Source organism: Canis lupus, chromosome X, assembly GCF_003254725.2.
Source record: "Canis lupus dingo isolate Sandy chromosome X, ASM325472v2, whole genome shotgun sequence".
NCBI lineage: Eukaryota > Metazoa > Chordata > Mammalia > Carnivora > Canidae > Canis > Canis lupus.
In genome coordinates this window covers 23,674,705-23,698,817 of record NC_064281.1, presented here as the reverse complement: position 1 = coordinate 23,698,817, position 24,113 = coordinate 23,674,705, and the positions used below count along the sequence as shown (strand labels likewise).

At 38.4% G+C, this 24,113-nt stretch overlaps 1 long non-coding RNA gene across 1 annotated transcript; it reads left to right on the top strand.

Annotated features, from left to right (window-relative positions):
• The first annotated feature begins 5,052 nt into the window (after positions 1-5,052).
• On the top strand, positions 5,053-17,749 carry LOC112655790 (uncharacterized). The gene is made up of 4 exons (XR_003133892.3): positions 5,053-5,296; positions 7,679-7,803; positions 16,221-16,289; positions 17,575-17,749. It is a non-coding gene; the product is annotated as an uncharacterized LOC112655790 (long non-coding RNA).
• Positions 17,750-24,113: the final 6,364 nt, after the last annotated feature.

The following is a 24,113-nucleotide window of genomic DNA, read 5'->3' as shown; positions in this document are numbered from 1 at the left end:
TATCCAAACTGTAGGGCTATTTTTTTTTCATAAATGTTGCATCCAGAAACTTAGTTTTCCAAGTTCTTTCCATATAGGGTCACCAGATAAAATATGGGACATGGAGTTAAATTTCAATTTCAGATAAACAATGAATAGCTTCTATAGTGTAAGTATGTCTCACGTAATACACTTACAACTAAACAATGATGCATTGCTTATGTGAAATTAAAATGTAACTGGGCATCCTCTACTTTAGTTTGCAAAATATGACAACACTTTACATGTCATACAAAATCTGTTGATCACCAGGCCACTCCTATCTACAATATAATCTTGGACACATGACTCACCCCAACTGCAAGGCAAATGGAAGTTCTTTTGGTAAGTAAAAGAGGGAAGAGGGTAGGTAATGAGCAGTGCCTGTCACAATAAAGAAGTGGGATTTAGATTTTGGTTCTGAGAAGGGAAAATGCACAAGGGGAAAATCATGTGCATTACTCCTCTCTCCTCCTTTTGCTTTATAATACTTTTGTTTATATTTTTCTTATAAGAGAACATTAGAAGTTCTACATTTAACATAATCAGTCATTTTAGTCTATTTCTTTTAGTCCCTGCACCCAAAGCATTGTGTCATTTGTTCTATATAGTTGTAATCATAATGTCAATAAAATTTCCAGCCATATTTATTTTTTTTACAATACTCTCAAAAACATTTACTATTTTGTTGCATGGTCTTTACAATACTCTCAAAAACATTTACCATTTTGTTGTATGGTCTTTCTAAACATAATTTTTATTATTGCTGAAAATTCTGTTGAGATAATTTTCTATACTTAACCTTTTTCCAATGTTTATTTTATTCTTTAAAATATTTTTGTTATACTTTTAATATTAAAGTAATGATAAACATCTTTTTTGCAATGTTTGATGGGTTGGAATTTTGAGTTATGTATAAAGAACCCATGTATTCGATTTGGAATTACTCTGTCAAATAATAGGATTATTTTTAGTCTTGATATATATTTTTAGTTTTAATAGTCCCTGCTTCCAGGGTTAGCCTTTAGCAAAATTATGAAATTGGGTGACTTTAGCTTGTCTTTGTTTCTGTAACCTTCTATTCTGCAGATCATTTATTTTTGGTATATCCCAAATTCCATTCCATTTTCAAGTGTCCAGTGCTTTTCTGCCTCTTTCTCCCATTTATATCCTGCTTTCAAAAATGGATCTAATTTTAATAATTTATATCACTTTAAAATTAAGTCAATACTTCTTGGCTCCCAGAGAATATTTGGAGAGGTAATGTGCCTTAGTTACAGACTTATTTTAAATATCAGGTTTGTCACTTATTTGCTATGTGAGTTGAAGAAGCCCTTTACATTTCTGAGTCTGGTTTTCTCATCAATAAAATGAAGACATTAACACCTTCAAGTCAAGGTAGCTATAAGAATAAAACAAAATAATTATTTAAAAATTTTAGCATACTGCTGGGCCAATAGTAAGCATTTAATAGATTCTAGATATTATTAGCCATAATTATCATCTGTACTTTAGATTCATTTACAGTCATCGAATGGAAATGTTATTCCCCCAGAGAGGAAATTTAGGAATTCACTTCAGCTTGAATATCATATAATATCCCATTTCTAGTATTTATTCAAAATATTTTGATAAATTTTCTTTCCTTACCATTCATTAGAGAATCCTCCATAATGTCCTTGAAATTACATAATGTGAGTATTCATCTACTACTCTGCAAAAGGTGACTACCATGCCAGACTAAAGTCCTTAAAACATTTTTACTCTCAAAAATATTGACATAACTTTAAATATTTAATGTCATATAGAACACAATTTTTTACACAAATATGTATTTAATTAAAGAAATGGTGACATTATCAGGTCTGTTCTGAGTCATTAAGACATATATTTGACTTAAATGTCAAAAAAATAAGCCTTAGGATGCATGCATCCATGAATTAACCACTATAAGCAGTAAACACATTTTTAACAGTAAGGGATTAAAGAAAACCCCAATTTCTTTGGGATATTAAAAATAATTAGTCATGACAATTATAACCAGCATACTCCATCCTTTTGTTAATTTTAAAAATGGAGACTGTGGCTTTACTCACATGTTCTTAAAAACAGCTAGTATAGGGGCAGTGGGTGGCTCAGTGTTTGAGCGTCTGCCTTTGGCTCAGGTCATCATCCCAGAGTCCCAGGATCGAGTCCCATATCAAGCTTTCCTTGGGGAACCTGCTTCTCCCTCTGCCTATGTCTCTGCCTCTCTGTGTGTCTCTCATGAATAAATAAATAAAATATTAAAAACAAAAACCAAATACTAGAAAACAGTAGCATGCAAAACTTAAGTCAATTTTGTCAAACATTAATATTTCCCTCAACAACCTCACAGAGTTAAAGCATATCTCTAATCCAAGTCATCCCCTTTTGAAAAGGCAGAAAGGCAAGTAAAAATGCAAAGCAAAGCAAATGCTACTGGCTTATATATTTAGAGGGCCAGGGGAAAAAAGGATAAACAGAGGTTGAAGAAGAGAGCAAAGCTAGACAAAAACGAAAGCATTTTTTTATGGTTGTGTCAGTATTTTCTACTACAGATATCTAATATCTGCAGGTTTATAACTTTGTTCTAATAATTCATCTGCAAAGTGGCAAAAAGGGTGGCAATGTGGGAATAAAAGTTGTGTGCATGTTTTTATAGAAAGATTTATAACTACTGAATTGAAAATTACTTAGTTATTTCGGTTACAAAAGTCAGAACAAAATAAAATTCATGCTTGTGTTCAAAACCTCTGAATAGCTTGTTTTATGAATCCTTATAAAGAGAAGAAAATTATGCATGGCATAAAAGATTAATATTTCTTATTTCCTTTTGCTACCTCCTTTGTTTTATAACGTCATGTCACCTATTGAACAAATTCAATAAGGGACATTTAAATAAATTTTCTCTCCTGATTAAAAGTTTCCACCAGTTATGAGCTCAGAAACACTGGAAGTCCGGAAACCGACTGCCACCCATAACACTGAGCTTTACTGACATGGAACTCCACATCTCATTCGTCTCTCTCAAGCCACTCCTCAGAAATAGGCATTTCTCTGACACCGATCTTAGCCCTTCTTGCACGTTACATTTTTTTTCCTCCTTGGAAATTGCATCTACTTCGTGACATCAGCTGCTATGGTAAGTGGTACCGTGTTTTTCAAACCGTGTTGGAACTTTCCCAGCAGAATGAATGCATTTTCTCATAGCAATTTTGATATCCCAATTAGAACCCATCCTACTTTGTTAGAGTGCCAGTACCTTTTCAGTGTCCTTTTGCAAATATCTGCGACTCTCTGCCAGGGTTTTCTCTCAGCCCATACATTCAAAGGGTTGGCTGGGAATGCTGGCTCTCCAGAAATCCTCAGCCAATAGGGGATAGAATTTGGAAGACACTCCAACTTCCTTAGAGTTCAAAAGGCTTAAATTTTTAATACTGTCTTTCGGAGATCCCCATCAGGGTTGAACCACAGGTATCACAGCGTTACTTGCTTGTTCATATACCTCTTATTGATTTCCTTCCTTCTTGCTCTCGCTTTCTCATTCTTCTACTGGTATTTCCTTGGAGTGGTCTCCCAACTAAATGGCTTTCTCTTAAATCTTTGCATCAGCATCTGCTTCTTGGAAATCCCTAACTAAGGTGGTTAGTATTAGAAGTGGCCCTAGGGGGCAGCCCTGGTGGCTTAGCGGTTTAGCGCCACCTTCAGCTCAGGGTGTGATCCTGGAGACTCCGGATCGAGTCCCACATCAGGCTCCTGTGTGGAGCCTGCTTCTCCCTCTGCCTCTCTCTCCTCACTCTCTCTCTGTGTGTGTCTCTCATGAATAAATAAATAAAATCTTAAAAAAAAAATAAGAAGTGGTCCTAGGAAGCAGAACCTCAGGGTGGGATGTTGGAATTAGAACACTTGCTGGCTAGATGGTAACAAATATCCAGTGATGGTGGTGAGAGGGGTATTGTTGTTGACCCGTGATCTATTGTAACATCATGATTACTAAGACTTGCGCATGTGGTGGACTGGGAGAGCATACAGGTACAAGAGCTTGAATACCCTAGTGAGATGGGGGGAAAGGCAATTATAAGGATTGTGGATTTCAATGGCTGTTGGTAGCTGTGACTGGAATCCTGAAGAAAGAAAATTGCAAGCTGAGGTCTGTCAACTGTCAACTGGGGGCATAGTGTGGAATAGCGTGACTCGGCAGCTTAGTAGGAGATTCTCATACCCCAGAGGCAGAGGGCAGAATGTGCTGAGCATCACTACCAAGATTTGGTTGTAAAAATGGTAGAGTTACAAAAGAAGGTGAATACATATTCCCAGCAAATCTTCTATGCTACCGATAAACCCTGAAAGGGAAAGAGTAGAACCCTAGCAAATGGGTTGGGGGCATTTGAGAATAAGCACTTCAAAAATCTTGAGCCCACAGACCTTCTTTTTTTCTTTTAAACATTCATTGCTTTTACCAATAACTATGGTCAAGACTCAGCATGGCTCAAGCTAGAGAGTTCTGTTTCTGCCATACCGGATAGGTATATATCAGTAGGAAATGGGAAAGCATGCCTGGGAAAGGATCTTGTGGCTGCTCGACTAGAGAGAGAATTGCCAAACTTAAGGATGGATAGAAGAGATTTTTTTTTGAGGTCCTCTTCTGAATCAGAATTCAATGTCCTGGCAAGGACACTGGAGCCAATCCTAAAACTCAGGTGAGATGGTTCTCTGAAGCTTAGAAACAATAGCCTATAGGAAACAGGTGAGGTTACTGGAAATACCTCAGCAGAATCTTAAAAGTGTCATGAAAAGGCTTAGAGTAGTGAGCATTATGGAAAACCAGAGAATTCTCTAGTGCATGATGTTTCCCAATAAGGTACCCAGAAGTTATATAAACAATTAGTCCAAACCCCATGTCACCTACTTCTGTGCTGACATTTCTTTCATGACCTCATAGGGTACTCTCATTGATGAGCTGACAAAGGAGGAAAACTTCTGTCTTGGTACATGTTATGTACCAACATGATATGTTGGTACAAGATGAAATGAACTGCTGCCGCATCAAAGCCCCACTGAGGGGTTGCCTTAAATGAGAGAGATGAAATTGTTCCAGAACTTTGGGCAATACACCTGCTCACTAACTTGTGTGGAGGGATATGAGGATATGAGGCCTCAGCTAAGACTCTAAGGAGTCCTTGGCAGTGGCAAAACGTCCGGTTGGTTGGCCAAGGCCCTTGGAGGGAGGAAGATGAGAAGAACAAAGACAGAGAAGGTCAGGTGAAAAGGCATGTGAATATACCTACGGGAGTGGGCATACACAAAGTGTGTTAATCTTTGGTTTACATGCCAATGCCTCTCAGAGAGCATTCACTGCAGAAAAGGCACTGAAGTATCAGGGAAATAGGATAATTGTCCAGTGGGTATCAGCCAGCCTCTATCCTCGGATCCCCTGGCAGTTTTACCATCACACAATAGCCTCTGATTGATGTAGCCATGGTGGCAGGATGAAGGCTGCATATTGGTGCAGCAGCATAGGCCTTTCTCATCCAAGCTGATTTAGCTATTGCTGCTTCTGAACATCGATCCCATCAGCAGCAGAGAACAACGACGCACCCTCCATGTGGTACCATCCTTAAAGGAGTACAACTAGCCACTTGGTGACAAGTAGATTACACTGGTCCACTGTACTAGTTTTTTTTAATGCCAGCTGTAGCAAATTACCACAAACTCAGTGGCTTAAAACAGCAGAAATTTTATTCTCTCAGTTCTGGAGGACAGACGTCTGAAATCAGTAAGCCAAATTCAAGGTGTTGGCAGAGCTGTGTTCTCCCAGGAGGCTTTGGGGGAAAATCCTTTCCTTGTCTCTTCCAGCTTCTGGTGGCTGCTGGCATTCCTTGGTTTGTGGCACATCATTCCAATCTGCCTCCATGGTTACACAACCTTCTTCTCTGTGTGCCAAACACTTTTTCCTCTCTCTTATCACATGTAATTGCATTTAGAGCCAACTGGGATAATTCAGGATAATTCTCCATGTCAAGATCCTTAACTTAATAGCATCCACAAAGACTTTTCCCCATGTAACGTAACATTTATAGTTTCTGGGGATTAGGAGCTGATATATATGGGGACCACTATTCAGCCCACTATACCCCTGCCACTCAAAATAAGTGCTAGACCCTGATGAACATGAGCAGATAGGGTTATTGCTACATAATAAAAACAGAGAGGAGTATTTGTAGAACTCAAAAGACTCACAGAATGCCCGTTGATGCTTCCCTGCCCAGTGATAACAGTAAACAGGCAGTTGCCTCAACAATGGGCTAAAAAGGACAGGGATCCCTGGGTGGCGCAGCGGTTTGGCGCCTGCCTTTGGCCCAGGGCGCGATCCTGGAGACCTGGGATCGAATCCCACATCAGGCTCCCGGTGCATGGAGCCTGCTTCTCCCTCTGCCTGTGTCTCTGCCTCTCTCTCTCTCTCTGTGACTATCATAAATAAATAAAAAAAAATTAGAAGTCTTTAAAAAAAATAAATAAAAAATAAATAAAAAGGACAAGGTAACCATGACCCAGACTCTATAGAGCAGGAAACCTAAACCAGCACTTGTGCCAGTCAGTGTAATGTGAGTCAGGAATGTTGATAGAGGAAAGAAATGACAAATCTAATTCTGGCTTCAAAATCAACTACAACAGTGTGATGTTCCTGTTGAAAAACTTTACTTTTAAAATTTTAAAAGAAATGATGAGGGATCCCTGGGTGGCGCAGCGGTTTGGCGCCTGCCTTTGGCCCAGGGCGTGATCCTGGAGACCCAGGATCGAATCCCACATCGGGCTCCCGATGCATGGAGCCTGCTTCTCCCTATGCCTGTGTCTCTGCCTCTCTCTCTCTCTGTAACTATCATAAATAAATAAAAATTAAAAAAAAATTAAAAAAAAAAAAAAAAAAAAGAAATGATGACTGACCATCATTTTGAAGAAGCAGTGCCAGGACAGAATAAACCGAATGTGGGTACAAGTGGATCTGAGTGGTGCAAGGGGTGTATGATAACAGACTCTCAGTGTTGCACTTATATCCTGTTGGCAAAGAGTGTTGGTTTGAACATTATGTTCCATATCAAAGGTATGAGAAACGTTCTCCCATGGTTAAATACACAAATGACAACCAAAGTGCTTGGTAGTATAATAGATACTCAGTAAATGTTTGCTGAATTAATAAATGGATACACGGATGCATTTGTATATAGATGACTTCCGTGGTAATCAGAATTATAAAATGGTTCCCTTCATCTCTGCTCCCTTTGGTCATGTTACCCCCTTGATTATGCTAGGTTACATGTCAAAAGGGATTTTGTAGATATGATTAAGGTTATTAATGAGCTGACCTTAAAGTACAGAGTATCTGGGTGGGCCCAACCACGGATCTATTCACATCAGACCTTTGAAAGCAGAGTTTTCTCTGGTTGATGGCAGTAAAAAAGTCAGAGAGATTGAAAATGTGAGAGGGATTCATGTGAGAGTGGTTCTCTGCTGTTGGCTTTGAGGTGCCCCTAGCAAGGACTGAGAGTGGTCTTTGGTTGCTAAGAGCAACTCCCAGCCAACAGCCAAGAAAACAAGAACTTCTGTCCCATAACCTCAAGGAATTGTGTTCCTCAAACAGTGTGAATGATGTTGGAAGCAGCTTCTTCCTCAGAACCTCTCAGAAAAAAGCCCAGCCTTGATTTCAGCCTTCTGAGACTGCCTACAGAAAAGTCTACCTGGACTTCTGATGTTCAGAACTGTGAGGTAATATATTTGTGTTATCTCAAGCCACTAAGTTTGCAGTAATTTCTTATACAGTGAAAAACTAGTGAGACTTCCAAACCAATAAGCCTAGCCCCAGATCTAGGTTTTAGGTTTTAGTGAATGTACTTCTGAGTGCCAGCCTTCTTGAGAATATTTTAGTGTCATCTAAAATTCAATATGCATAAAGTAGAATCTATTATAGTCTATGAACTACTAAGTTATCCAGAGATCCAGTCTTCTGAAGATTCCTAAGTGACCATATATTTTTTTTCGGTAGGTGTGTCTCAAAACCTCAAAACCTTTCACCCAATTCTAGGTGGCTTTTGTAACTTATTGTAGTATCGTCAAGTTCTAGTCTTCTATCACCTTCAACATTTTTGCTGCACTCTCAAATTTACTGCATTACTATCTCCTTAATATTTTTCTTTTAATCCATTCATTCTTTTATTTAATTAAATTTATTAGAAAAGTTGAGGACATATCACAACCATAAGTGGTAAACTAGTATCACTGACCATAAATAGAGGGTAACTGTAAAAATAAATACAATGAAAATAAACTTTTAAATTTCAGCTAGATACTGCTGGCTGCTGAAGGCTCTGAACATAAGGCCTGCTCACTCTTTGTTTAAAAAAGGAGATTAGCAAATGTTAGAGAGGTGTTAAGTCAAAATAGCTCAAATAGCTCAAATTGAGAATTTCTTCTTGACATAATTAGAGGGATTGAAAGAGATTTAAATGGAAATAGCATTTTTCCTATGTGATTCTTTGCCTTTCTTCAATGCCTTTCTCACTGCAATTTAAATTATCTTAAATACCACCTCAAATCTTCTTGAATATCTTGTGGTGCAGTCCCACATTTTGCAAAACATTTTTATAGTGATTAAATATTAGCTTTCCATCAAAGAGAACTGTATAGCTTTGGATATGTACTGGGTAAATCTTCAAGACTTGTCATTGCTATCATCATCATCATCGTCATCACCATCACCTCTACCCTTTTCCTATTCTTTATGTCAAATCACTTTAACTCTCTCTAGAACCTATCAGTGGTTTCTCTTACAATGATTGCTTCTCCTCATCCACTTTCCAAAGGCTTATTTTGGATGATCATTTATTCTCTCCTAATCCATACTGTTGCTAATAATCCTCCACATTATCACTTCCAAAACTCATACTTGGTCACTTCCATCTTCTGAATAACATAGGATCAGAGTGTTACATTAGGAATGTCACGATCCACCAAGTAAGGCAGACTTTTGCATCACCCCCACCCACTCCCTATGACATCAGCTCATTTTATTCTCCTTTAGGCCATTGATCACTATGTATGAATTCCCTTGTTTATTTTTTGGTGGTTTTGTTTAAACTCAGTCTCATTCAACTGGAACATAAGCTCAGAGAGTGTGACAGCCTGGTTTGTCTCAGTGGTCAATTTATCTGCAGCATCCATAATAGTGCCTGTCACTTACTAGGTTCTTCAACAAGTTACCAGATTTAACCCCCAACCATGGTTTCATAATCTGCTAAATGGAGATAATAATGCTCAGCCTAACAGGATGGTTGTGAGGACTGAATGAGTGAACTTATGTAAATGTCCCGGTACATCAACAGAAACTAATATTAGCATATTTTCCTGTTGTTTTTAGAAAAAGGTCAATCTTAGAGGAGTATCCAAAGACTTCCAGATTTATATCATCAAATTTTAATTCTACTTCTCAACTCATTTCTTCACATTAAGCTAATACCCCAGGTCTTATTGTAATATTTATTTAGTGTTTGTCTTAGGATAGGTTTGAGTATACAAAATAAAAAGACTTTGTTCCTGCCCTCAGAGAGATGTAAGATGGACTCATGAAGGGAAAAATATCATGTGATAATAACCACAGTGAAATAATTCACAACATGTAGTGGAAACATTACAGAAATAGTGTCCAGGGCTACCTAGCTAAGAATAGGTATGGGGTTGGTGAAACAGAAGGAGAGGATCAAAATGGGTAAGCCATGGCTCATAATTTCTATAACTTTCAGGGCACAGTTCCATAATGGGCCTTTACCACCCTCTGGGATGCCTTTGCATCCAACTTAAGTGTCATGGAACTTCCCAGAGGCTCCCTATCAGAATTTACGCTTTTCTTTTACTTCTCCACTCTTGAGTTCATACCTCTGATGTGCTGGACTTCTCCCAGACTCCATGCTCTTATATTCAACTTTACATCTTTTATCCATTTCACAAGATTCCAAGTTTCCAAAGCATGGTGAAAGTGTTTTTGTTTGTTCATCTCTATAGACTTTGTGGATACTTTGGAAATTCTTTTGCTAAAACTAGAACTTCCCTTCTCTTGGGGTCTACAAGTCCAAAATCTATCCCTTTGATTTATTGTAAACTATTGATATTTTTGCCTATAAGTATGTACCTTCTTATAAAACAGTAATTTTATGAAAGTAGCCAAATATTACTCTTTCCATAATGTGTTAGAAAGAGTATTTCAAACACAGAACAAGTCAACAGACACAACCCAGGGCAAACTCTAAACTGGTACTTGAGTTTAAATGAGACTGAATATGGGCAGAAGAATAAATGTGGGAGAAAACAGAAGTGAGTGAAAAATGGTTGTGGCAAACTTACCAGCTGTTATTTATAGTATGTGCCAAGTATAAATATGTCCTTGCAAAACTTGAAGAGATGAGTCGTCAGTTATTTCAAGACAAATTTCTGACTTGCTTTATATTATTTAAGAATATTTTATGGAGACAGTCTGAAGAATTCAGTGTATAGAGGGAGGTATATGAAAGGACACTATAATATGACCAATGAGATCAGCCTAAAGAGCCAAAACTCGTGGCCACCAACTCTTTCTGGTTTCATACACCTAACTTTCTCTGTAATGATATGGGAATAAATATATTTGATTTTTGGTAATCATAGCACCTCATAGCTCAACACCAGTTTATTAAGTTAATTGCAGATAGCTGTTGGTCTGTAGCTTTTCATAGATCAGATCAGGGCAAAGAAATTTCTGCTCTAAATATACGGATTATAGTCACTGTACATATTTTGTTTTGTTGAGACTATTTCTTTTGTCCCTAATGGTGGTTGCACAAATTTGTGGAATGTGGGAGTCACAGGAGGTATGAACTCCTAGTAAAACCAATAGTGACCTTCTGCTCTATATATTCAATAGCGCTTTTATGGGTAAGGCATTGTGCTAGGGGCATGGGTAAACAGAAAGGAATACAGCCAAATCCCTCCCTTCAAGAAGCTTAAAGAAAAATAGAGAAGCTAATATAGAAAATATGGGAAAAGGGAAAGTAGAAAAGCCAATATCTAACAATATGAAGTTATATTCAAGAAGTGGATGTTCTCAATGTCTACACAGGATCATATGACAGAGAGTGCATCATTCAGTGGGTAGCAGTTGGTGACAATTTCATTAAGGAGACAGCAGACTGAATCTTAAATCATAAATACGGGGGACCACTTAAAAGATGAAGAAATGGAAAGTCTTCTAGGCAGGAGAGGTCATATCATGAAATTCCGTATGTGCCAGATACAATGTTAGGCAGTAGAAATATAAAGACAAAGATGATACAGTTTCAGAATTTAAGGTATGCACAGCTTTGGTAAAGTTAGTGATAAAAGCATATATATGTACACAATTCACCTGCAAGATGATAACAATAACATATCTATCTTGCCTGGGCCTAGCAGCAATTCTGAAGACAAGAGGGGGCCAAGGAGCCTCATAGAACAGCGCCTGGAAAGAGCAAGTTTGCAGACAAGTTTTGGGGATAGAAGAGGGGTAAGGCCAGGGTCATGTAAACACTTACCGCTTAGTTTTCGCTTCCTCAGAAGAAGAACCTAGAGTAAGGATTTGATTGCATGTATGTGGTCTCTCTGTTAGGTGTCCCCAGGAAACACTGAAAGGTGAAGATGAGGCTGATAGGGAGGGCAGCCAATAAAAGATATATTGTCAAATTAAGTACTACTGTAAGCGGTGATTAACCATGTTGGGGAATTCTGTGGCTCACTGTACTGTGTCTAGGTCTAGGTGTTAGCCCAACCCAGGGGCAAGGGTGGTTAATCCATCTAAGAAGTAGGAGAGCTCGAATACATATACAATAACTTTTATCAATTATGGGTTGATGATTCAGGATGTGCTCTAATTCTCTAGTGTTTCTAGCCAACTGTTGCCAGGAACAGAGTGGACTCTAGTAGCCAAGCAAGCCCTCGTGCAAGGAGATGCATGTGTTGGCAGCTGGAAGTCAGGCCTGGGTGCACCTCATTGGGAAGGCCTGAGGGAATATAGGCCCATTGGTGACAGTATCTGCTGCCTATGAAATCAGCACTTCTTGTGGCCAGGACCAAGTTTTACAAATTCGCATCTCTATTTCTAGCCATTTGCTCTCACCATACAGGATTCGACTTGATTGTTTCATGTAGGTTTTATTAACAATAAGGGCCATTAGTGGCTATCCAAGTGAGTCATTTACAGAAACCAGGTTCCCCCAAAGTTTGAACTGCTAGTTAGTGGTTTAGTAAGCCTTAGAACTGAGGTTTCCTGATTTACAGCCCTAAAACACTATTACTTCAGTTGCATTCATCCTCATCCCTAGCACAGAATTGTTAACAAATTGATAATACGACTTGAAAAAGATAATCATGGGATCCCTGGGTGGCGCAGCGGTTTGGCGCCTGCCTTTGGCCCAGGGCGCGATCCTGGAGACCCGGGATCGAATCCCACGTCGGGCTCCCGGTGCATGGAGCCTGCTTCTCCCTCTGCCTGTGTCTCTGCCTCTCTCTCTCTCTCTCTGTGATTATCATAAATAAATAAAAATTAAAAAAAAAAGAAAAAGATAATCAGACCCACCAACTTTAATATCTATTGTTGTATACTGTTCACTGAGTAGGAAAAAAAGATTTATTGAACCAACCTTAAATTCTACGTAAAAATATATAGATAACTGAATCTCGATGCAATAAACATTAATCAGATTTTAGTAAAAACAAATCTTAAAATGCACCAAGCAAGCATATTATTTAAGGAAGCCACTGGTGAAATCATTTTCTGGAATTTTTAATAGTCATCTAATTTATGTATTCCAAGGGATTTTTAAAATTATTACTCTTGTGTGTTTGGTATTTTTAAAATTTATTTATGGATATTAGTCTTAGAGCAAAGCCCAGCTAATTTTTGAATATAATAACATCGATACATTACAGTTACAAGTTTTACATTGATTATTAAACCTAAATAGAAGGATAAAATATATTTCATCTCTTGTAAGAAAAATAATTGTGTTAACCTTCTATTTTATTCCTATATTCTTTGTGAACTGTTATTAAACATTAAATTGTATTCTAAAACACAACCTTCGGTTACATTTCTGTTCTGCATTGGTTTAGAAGTTTATGATTCCCCTGACCACCAGAAACTATAACTGTCTTTAAATTCTCTCTTTGTTGAGGGGACGTCATGAGTTTTGTCACTATTGAAAGTGTGATAAAGGGAAGTATTGTAGTAGCTATTGGAGTTGTTGCAGCTTTCTGTATTTTCACAAGTCTGCAAGTCTGAGACACAACAAGGTATGAATCATAAGGATGTCTATGGTTAGTCTCTGCCAGTAATTTACATATCAGTGTTAAATGGGTCAATAAAGTCACACTCCTTCTCATCTTGAAAAGATCAGCCACATGGGAGGAGAATTTTGATGGAGGAGGTGGATGACTGGAACAGAACGTGTTAGAACTTAGGGCAGACCTGGATAGAATGTTAAACGGGGGTGGTAAATTACAATTATAGTAGCAGCAAGATAATGTGTCCCTAAAAGATGAAGGATGATGATGCTACTAATAGTAAGAGCTATATTTGTTTCATGCTTACACAGTGACTGATACATTTCTAAGCACTTTAGGCAAATTAACTCCCTTAATCTTCCTAATACCCTATAAGGTAGATACTATTAGTATGACAATTTTACAGATGAGGAAACTGAGTATTATGATCCAACCAAAGTCTATTTAGTCATGTTCAACTTTACAATGTTTAAGGTAGATATTTGTGGCTGCCATTAGTTAAGGGTGAAGGCAAGAAGCTATTCCCCTACTGTGTCACTAACAGGAATTTTATCATAAAGTTAAGTTTGCTACTTGTTCACCAATGTTCACTGCAGCATATTTACAACAGCCAAAAGGTAGAAACAACCCAAATGTCCATCAATAGCTGAATGGATAAACTGTGTTATGTAGAAATTATTATTATATTATTATATATTATTATTATGTAGGAATATTATTTAGCCATAAAAAGATATGTGATTCTTTTTTTAAAAAAGAATTTATTTATTTATTCATGAGACACACACGCACACACACACACACACACAGAGGGAGAGTGAGAGAGAGAGAGACAGGCAGGGGAGAAGAAGGCTCCATGCAGGGAGCCTGATGTGGGACTCAAGCCTAGGTCTCCCGGATCATACCCTGGGCTGAAGTCGGCACTAAACCGCTAAGCCACCCGGGCTGCCCGATATGTGATTCTAATATATGCTTCAACATGGATAAACTTTGAAAAGAGTGTGCTAAGTGGAATAAGACATAGAGGACAAGTATTGTATGATTCCATTTATATGATATACCTAGAAAACACAAATTCATAAAGACAGAAAATAGAATAGAAGTTACCAGGGAATGGGGAAGGAGAAATGAGGGGTTATTCTTTAATGGGTATAAAGTTCCTGTCTGAAATGATGAAAAAATTCTGGAAATAGATAGTGATGATGGTTGTACAACAATGTGAATATGATTAATGCCACTGAATTATACAATGATAAATATTAAGTTTTACATTTTGTATATTTTACCACAATACATATTTTTAAGGATTTTAAAAATGTATTTATTTGAGAGAGAGGGAGAGAGAACAAGGAGGGGGAGTGGCAGGCAGAGGGAGAGAGAGAAGTAGACTCCCTGTTGTGCAGGGAGCCTCATGTGGTGCTTGATCCCAGGACCCTGAGATCATGACCTGAGCCGAAGGCAGACGCTTCACTGACTGAGCCACCCATGTGCTCCTCCACCACACATTTGGTTGAAAAGCAAGTGTGAAGATGAATTCAACTGACATCAAACATTTGCAAGCAACTATTTATTAGTCAGCAGGCATAAAAATAGTTCAGACAAGTTGTTCTGTAAACTCAATAAAGTCTCATGGCTCAGTCCTTTTGGATGTTCCTACCACATCTTACATGTAAACTTCACAGGAGGAAGACACAACAATTTAGAGACAGGGTTCCAATAAATTTATAGTCAGTGTCAGGAATAGAAAGTACTATAAATTACTGGTTGGATAGAGGACGATTTCAGAATCAAGGTTTGGGAGAATTCCAAAAACCCAAGAGCTCATTTGATCCTTCTTCTATCCCTTAGTTGCAAGGATGAGGAAGGCCTCTCAAGAGTTTAACCCATCCACATACTCTGGGTATTAAATTGCATTCTATGTCAGGCAGGTTTCTGGTGAAAACAAACAAACAAACAAAAAAAGGCAAAACATGGCATAGTCAAATTCGGTAGTTGGGAAAAGCTTAAAAAAATTCTTCATTATAAAAGAAAAGCCAGTAGAATATAAAGTTCTAATATCCAAAGTTCCTAGAATGTATGTTCATATCTCTCTATTTTAAAATATTTATCTATTTGAGAGACAGAGAGCATCAGTAGGGGAGCAGCAGAGGGATTCAGAGAGAGAGAGAGAGAGAGAGAGAGAGAGAGAAAGAGAATCTGAAGCAGACTCCAAGCTGAGCATGGAGCCCGATGCAGAGTTTGATCCCACAACCCTGAGATCATAACCTGAGGCGAAACCAAGAGTCAGATGCTTAACCAACTGAACCACTCAGGCACCCCTCCTTCAATATATTTTTTGCTCAGTGTTTACATATGAGAATTACAAAATTCTCATTGTGTTCAATGAGCTCAATATAATGTTAAAAACTCATAGTGTGAGGAAAAAGCTGCAAGTTATATTACAAATACAATTTATAGACTCTCATAATCTCATGTAGATGTTGAAATGCATACTGAGTGTCAACAAATAGGGAGCATGGGATCTGGGGATTAAATAGGCTTTGTGTGTTGACCAGCCAATCCATTTTTTGATCCAACTGAATTATATATGAAATTCGAAAATAAATCTGTTTGTAAGTAAGATGTTACTATTGATCCTGATACGTCACCTCCTTCTCAGCAGTTCGGGGTTCTTACCACCCTTGGACTTAAGGTAAGCGTCGTTGGCAAAGGAAATTGGCACTCCTTTCTCCTGAAAGATTTTTCTCTTCTGTTTTGGGAAGAGTTATGGGAGGGGGAAAATGTCATTCCACCTTATTTCCTCTAGAATATCTTACCTAACTCTGATCCTTCCTGTATAGAGTCACCTCTAAGCACTGATGCTGTCAGCCTCTACTTTATAAAGATGTACTTCTCTGACGTTTGGCTTTGTAAGTGTTGTTTAGTATTTTTCTTATGTGTATGTGTTCTGCTTCCCCAAGCAGGCTGTTGGATCCTTGAGGGAGCATGCCTCTAATTTTGCATTCCCATACAATTCTGCAGGCAGTTGGTTCTCACTAAGTGCTGGTGCACTGAACTCTGAGGTTTCAAACGTACAGGAAGCACACATTCATAAGTATCTTCATTTTGGCCAGAGAAAGAATAGAACTATCAAACTTCTAAGCAGGGTTTATAAGCGTTTCCCACCCTTGCATCCAAGATCCTGAGCTTTCACTGAACAGAGGCAGAGGAAAAGATTTGTTTATGTTTGTCCCTGATCATTTTTTTAGGCAGTTGTAGGACAGCTCGTGGGCATTATGCTTGCATTAGACACTGAGCATATGGAACATAAGGCCAAGAAAATTCTTCATGCTAGTTGGGGCCAGATGCAAACTGGGAAGTAACGATAAAGCTATGGGGTTCAATATTTCTTCTGCAAAACCTACTTTTTGTGTGATAAGGAAAAAAGGGAAGGATGTAGGAGTGGATGGAATACTATAGGTGTCAGAAAAACTGACTTATGGGCCAAATCTGGCTCATAGCCTGTTTTTGTAAGTAAACTTTTAATGGAATACAGCCATGTCCATTCATTTATATATCATCTAAGGCTACTTTGGAGCTACAATGTTTAGTTGAATGCTTAGCTGTGACAAAGATCATATAGCTCACAAAGCCTGAAGTACTTATTACATGGTCCTTAACAGAAAAAAGTTAGCTAATACCTGGAACAACTACATGCATGGAATTTTTGTCTTAAATCTTGACTTTCGAGTATTGCTTTAAAATAAATACATAAATATGGGCCTTAAGGAGGGCATTTGTTGTAATGAGCACTGGAAGTTATATGCAAGTGATGAATCACTAAATTTTACTCCTGAAACCAATACTACATTATATGTTAATTAATTTGAATTTAAATAAAATCTTGAAAGAAAAAAAAGAAATACATAATAATAGAAAATAAAAATGGCTGGTTTCTATTATGTTAAAAGTGGGAACAATGCTTTTGAATTCATGATTTGGTGGTGTGATTTGAGGTACACACTTGTTCTCAAAGAACCAACTCCCTTTCTGGTGGAATTTGAACAATCTGCCACTATAGACTTGCTCAATTTAGGCAAAATGTTTTAAAGTGTAAATGTACTTGAGGAAAGATGGTCATAAATTATTATCAGTCCTTGTTTTCATGTGTTTGTTAGTGTGTTAATCTCCTACTTCTCTTTCCTTCGAGATAAGAAGGGAGAATAACAGAGTAATCAATGGAAGAGTCGAAGGTTGAGCTCAAAATATGGAGGAAACAGTGAAGAAGAAATGGAACTGATGTTACATGTTATCTCATCAGACTTCACAACAATCCTGGGAGCTCAGCAAGGAATGATTACCCCACCCTGAAATAAAAGGATGCTGGGTCTCAAAAGTAAGTGGATTGCGTACGATTAAACAGTTAATAAATAGCAATGGTCTTCTAATTCTCACTCTAAATTCTTAGGGCTTTTTCCATGATACTCCACTGCCTCTTTGCCATCTCTGCACCGTCCCCTGAGCCCATCATTCTACAAGTATAATTTTCTGTCTCCTAGAAATATGACTCTGCCTTCTAGAACTTAAAATCATTCCCATAAGAATTTTTGCTGTAACTTGGTCCCACGTACAATCCCCAAGTTAAAACCAAACACCCAAAATATAAAGATGTTTCTCAAATTCAGTCTACTTAGCTAATAGCAAGTAATAATCACTCTGTCTTATCAAAAGTGGCATAGGACATCAGTCTGTACTGAAATACAGGTGATACAAATCCTGAATTAAAATCAGGCAAACCATCTTTTTCATGTAACTAAATCTCACAATTAAGAATGTATAATAATTAGTTTCAAATTGGGGTAAATCATCAAAGAAAGTTCAGTATCCTGGGAGTTATTTACATGTGAACAGATGCCTATGGAAATTAAATGGAGTGTGGAAATTTCACAGCATGCTGTAATAGAAGAGATAAATTAATAAAATGATCACATCTCAAGTTATGTCTGGTATGAAATAGAATTTTTATATATTTTCAAAGATTCCGATCTTCAGTAGTAGAAGCCAGAAGAAAGTTCAAAATAGTTATCTCAATAAATATGATCACAAAGAATACCAACACAAACAAATACTTTTAACTTTTGTAGCAAACACAGAAGACTTTATACACACACACAGGGGGCAGAGATCGCTAAGAATAATTTTAAAATATACAAAAATGGTTCTTGCATGTACATTACTGTTAGTTCACAACCGCAGTAGCTTCCTGGGTGTAATTTGAAACAGCTACCCCATGCAGAGGGCAGGAAGTGACCAGAGAAAGAGGCAGACCACTCCTGGTGGGTAGGTGGGGGAAAGGCCAGTGGAAGCACATTCCAACAACACAGGCGGGAAGGGAGGCGCCTCTGGTTGCCTAGATCCAGCTCCAGGTCCACGGTCTGCTGGCAATCACATCCTCTTGATGATGTCCCCCAACAGTTATCAATACCCTCCTGTTGAAATTGGAAGGCTGCGCCACAGGATGCTGAGCGTGACTTTCAGGTAGGATCCCACACACACACTTGCACAGATGGTTATCATAATGGTAGCAAACCTCAGAGCCTATCAGAGCCTATCAATGAAATCTCAGTTTAAGCCTATTTCTCTGCTCTGCTTCCAGAGAATTAAGGTCAATTTAGAGAAAGCCACCTTCTTACACCCTTACCTCAGATCTGCCATACAGCCTCTAATTTTCTTTTGAAAACCTTGGCATAGAAAATGATGTTTAATCCTACCTATACTCTCGGTTAACTTTGAAATGCACTAATTAAGCATTCATACTTCAGGTGTGGCTAATTAGCACTGGACCAGTCTAATTCAAGTAGGCTCTCTTGTTTTGGCTTCAATTGTCTCACATAAGAGCAGCACAAGAAGGTTTATTAATTTACACGTTAGCTATCGGAAATTATTTTGCATTGGTGAAATGAATGGTATTTCAATGTAGAGACGCTGGTTAGAAAAAGAGGCACTGGGCAGCCCGGGTGGCTCAGCGGTTTAGCGCCTCCTTCAGCCCAGGGCCTGATCCTAGGGCCACAGGATCGAGTCCCACGTCAGGCTCCCTGCAGGGAGACTGATTCTCCCTCTGCCTGTGTGTATGTGTGTCTCTCTCTCTCTCTGTGTGTCTTATGAATAAATAAATAAAATCTTAAAAAAAAAAAAGAAAGAGAGGAGCATTACCTCTGGCCCTGCCTGGGCAGGTGAAAGCCTCTATGTGGCATCTTCCCCCCAAGGTTCTGTTTTAGCCAATGCCCTGTGGTTAACAGAGATTCTGCGGGGGGCATTCCCGAAGTCAGGTGACCCTGGCCCCCAAATGGGGTTCGTGTGCTTCTAGTGAATCTTACACGTGGATTTCCCATCAGAGGGATAGTACTTCATGCGACTCTACGGATAGTTTGTTACTAAATGTTTGCATGTTTGGCGGTATTTGGTTTGAGACGTTAATTGTAATATACCACCTGGCAGTGAGACAAGCTTATGTCAAAGAAGAATTGACATCAGCCTTCCTCTTTGGCACAAATTTCCATTTTTAACAGGCTTTAGATTTCACATATCCTCCAGAGGTTGATATAAACTTCACCAAAAACAAACAAACAAACAAACAACAAAAAAAAACCCACACAGGATAATAAGAATTTACAAGAGAATAATAACATGAAATCACTTATTTTAAAATATCTGGTGGAAAAAAAAAAAAAAATAAAATAAAATAAAATATCTGGTGGTATATGGAGGCTGCTCATTACTGGCAAAATACCTAACAATCAAAACAACAACAACAACACTAAATGGGCTTGAGCCTGTTTGCTACAAGGCCCCAATTGATTCTGGTGGCGCCTGGGTGGCTCAGTGACTAAGCGTCTGCCTTCAGCTCAGGTCGTGATCCCGGGGTCCTGGGGTCGAGTCCCACATCGGGCTCCCCGCAGGGAGCCTGCTTCTCCCTCTGTCTCTGGGTCTCTCATGAATGAATAAATTTAAAAAATAATTCTGATATCTCCTATTTTTATAGTCTCTTAACTGGTGTCCTCACCTCTAGCTTCTCCACATTTTAATACAGGACATTCTAACTAATAATGATCCCTGAATGATAACTTATTTCCCTCAGGTTCAAGGTCCCCGTTAATTGGGGGTGTCTGTATTAATTTCCCGGGACTGCTGTGACAAAGTACCGCAAACTGGGTGGCTTAAAACAACAGAAATTTATTCTCCCACGGTTCTGGAGGCGAGGAGTCCAAAATCAAGCTGTGGGCAGGGCTATGCTTTCTGAGAGACCTACAGGGGAGAATTCCTCCTTGCCTCTAGCTTCTGGTCGTGGCTGGCAGCCTCGGCGCCCCCCGCCTTGTAGACAGCTCGCTCGGGTCACTGTCTCTGTCCTCACGTGGCCAGCTTCCTTCTGTGTCTGGATGTCTCTGCCTCTTCACATGCTGTTTTCTTCTCTGTATCTGTGCCCAAATTTTCCTGGTTTTGTAAGGACACAGGGGGACTAGGGCACCCTCTAATGATGTCATCTTAACCTCTAATGATGTCATCTTAACCTGAGTATGCTTACAGACACCTTATTTCCAACTAAGATCACATTCACAGGTACCAGGAGTTAGGACTTCAACCTACCTTTTGGGGGGCTCAAAACTCAACCCCAACAGTGACCATGTCATGTTCAATCTGGGTGACTTTTGAGAGGAGAAGGATAGATGCCATTAGTATGTATGCTGAAATAATAGGTGTAAGCAGGCCCTGTCCCCGGTGCACTGGGATTTATGGTCACCGTATCCATGATACAGCCGGGCTGATCTCTGCAGCTCCTATCCCCCCAGTGGTCTATATGTTTCCTAGCCCCCAGTTTTATTGAGCCCTAGATGAGAGGTTGGCAGGCATTTTCCCTAAAGGGCTGGATAGTAAATATTTTAGCCATCATGGGCCATAAGGCTTCTGTCTTAACTACTCTAGTCAATATATACACAAGTGGATGTAGCTATGTTTAATAAAATGTTATTTGCCAAACCAATCCCCAGGTGGATTTGGTCTGAGGGAATGGTCTGGCAATGATTCTCCTGGACCATATAAGGGGGAGGGGAAGGAGAATGCTCTAGGAGTTCCTAGGAGGGTTCTTTATATACTGGGGAGATTAGCCTTTTCTTTGGGTTGTGGACCGAATTGTGTTTCCTTATAATTCGTATGTTGAAGTCCTTTCCCAGAAGGACAAACATTATATGTTCTCATTCATTTGGGGAATATAAATAATAGTGAAAGGGAAAATAAGGGAAGGGGGAAGATATGTGTGGGAAATATCAGAAAGGGAGACAGAACGTAAAGACTGCTAACTCTGGGAAACGAACTAGGGGTGGTAGAAGGGGAGGAGGGCGGGGGGTGGGAGTGAATGGGTGACGGGCACTGGGTGTTATTCTGTATGTTAGTAAATTGAACACCAATAAAAAAATAAATTAAAAAAAATAAATAAATACTATGAAACAATAGTAAACAAAACAAAACAAAACAAAAGTCCTTTCCCAGTATCTCAGAATGTGACTGTATTTAAAAATAGGACACAGTTTAAATTCATGCATTGATTTTTATTTTTGTGAGACAGAATATATTTTGATTTTGTAAAATATATCCATCATTTCTATATATTGTCTTACACTTAAAAATCTTTGAATATATAATGGCTCAATGAAGGACTATCCCATGTTTCCTTCTGGTACTTTTGTGCTGTCATATTTTGCTTGTTTAAATTTTGATCTTTTTGAGATGAACTCTATGTGAAGTACAAACTGTAGATGCAACGTTCCCCCCCCCCCAGATTGTTCTCTTGTTTTCCCAGCAGTATTCTTTGAATATTTTATTTTTTTCACAATTGGTTGATGATGCCACTCCTCATATTCTAAAGTTGTATATGAATCATGTCTATTTCTAATATTCTTATTCCAGTCTTTTTTTGCTTATGGTAATATTGCACGGTTTAAATACAGAGTCTTTTTGGTCCATATCTGGCAGGGATAGTTCTCCCATTTTGCTTTTCTGTTTTCAAGTGTTTTTATATATTCTTTTATTTTAAAAAGTTGTCTTATTCCCCACTCCCAAAAATAATCCTACTGGATCTACTTATAATTTCCTAGTTTTACAATGGTTTCTCTTGAACTTTCCAGATAGAATATTGTATCTTGTGAAAATAGTAATAATTTCATCTCAGTTTCACTTTCTCTTGTTTCATTGCATTGGTGAATATCTCCCACACGGTGTTAAATAAAGAAGATGAGAGTATCTCTGCTTTGATCCTGAATTTAATGTGAATGCCTTTAGAATTTCCTCACTGCTCAGCACAGTGGGTTGAGACAGATAAATGTTTGGAGGTCAAGGACTTATGCATTACTTAGTCAACACATCTTTCTTGGGCATCTTGTAGAGTAGGTACTGTTCAAGGTGTTTGAGATTCTTTAAAGAACGAACAATTCAAAATGCAGTGCTCTTGTAGTACCTACATTCCAGTGGAATCCTTCCATAGAAATGTCACTTGCAACTCTACTATTTTGCTAATTGGAAGGTCAGACAGAGGGGAGCCAGTAAGGAATTCCAAGGATGCCCTGGGGGAAAGAAATTTACAAGGAAAGGGTGCCTGGATGCTTGGTCAACACGTGGAGGTGGGGAGCAAAACTAGATTTATAGAAATCAAGGACTTTTATAGAATGCATGAAAACAACAATCAATTGAAAACGTAATGGTAGAAAATATATCTGCAATAGTGTCACAAAAGAAAAACGACCTAAGAATTAAATCTAACAAAAACTGTTCAAGAGCAATGTGAAAAAGTCACCTTAAAGTGCACTTGAAGGACGAACAAGTTAACAAATAGAAAGACTTACCGTGTACTCATATTAAAAAAAAAAAAAAAAAAAAAAACTAACCTCATAGGATATCAATCCACCTCGAAAAGATGTGCCCATATAGTAGGGTGGGCAACTTGTCCTGATATGCTCAGGACTTTCCTGGTGTTAGCACTGGAAGCCTCACATTTTTAGGAAACTCATCAGTTATAGGCAAACCGGGAGGATTGGTCATTCTGGCACAAGGGTGTTTGTTGGAGCATTCTTTGTAAGAGAAAAAGACCCAAGTCACTCAGAAGCCATCAAATATGTGCTGTTTGAATCAACATGGACCATCTGTACAACAGAGCGCTCTGTAGCAGGTTGGAGAGATGGAGTGAAAGGGAGATGAACAAATACGGTTGCTAGACATTTCTATGGAAGGATTCATAGGACTTGTGTGAAGGACAGAAAGAGGAAGGAAGGAAGGGTCAGAAGAGAATGTTCTCTATACTTCCTTTTATAGGAGATGGAATGAAATATGAATATTTACATATTTACTTATTTTCAAATGTAAAATGTTGTTTATTAAACAATTAAAATGACTATCAAAGGGGAAATGATCAAATGGGTGAGGAGACAGATAAAAACCAGGCCTCTCTGAATGTACAACATGTTATAACTTTGACTTAGGAACCATCTAAATTTACAAGCAGGACAGAATCAAAAAGTGAATATATATATGTATATATATAAATTGCTTGTAAATGTATATGTACATATACATACATAAAGATAAAGAGGAAGGAGAAGAAAGAAAACACCTCTGTAGATAGGTCACATATGATGAGGGCTGAGAATTGACCATTGGTTTCAGAGATCTTGGAGGTCACTGGTGAACTTGACAAGTATGTTTTTGTT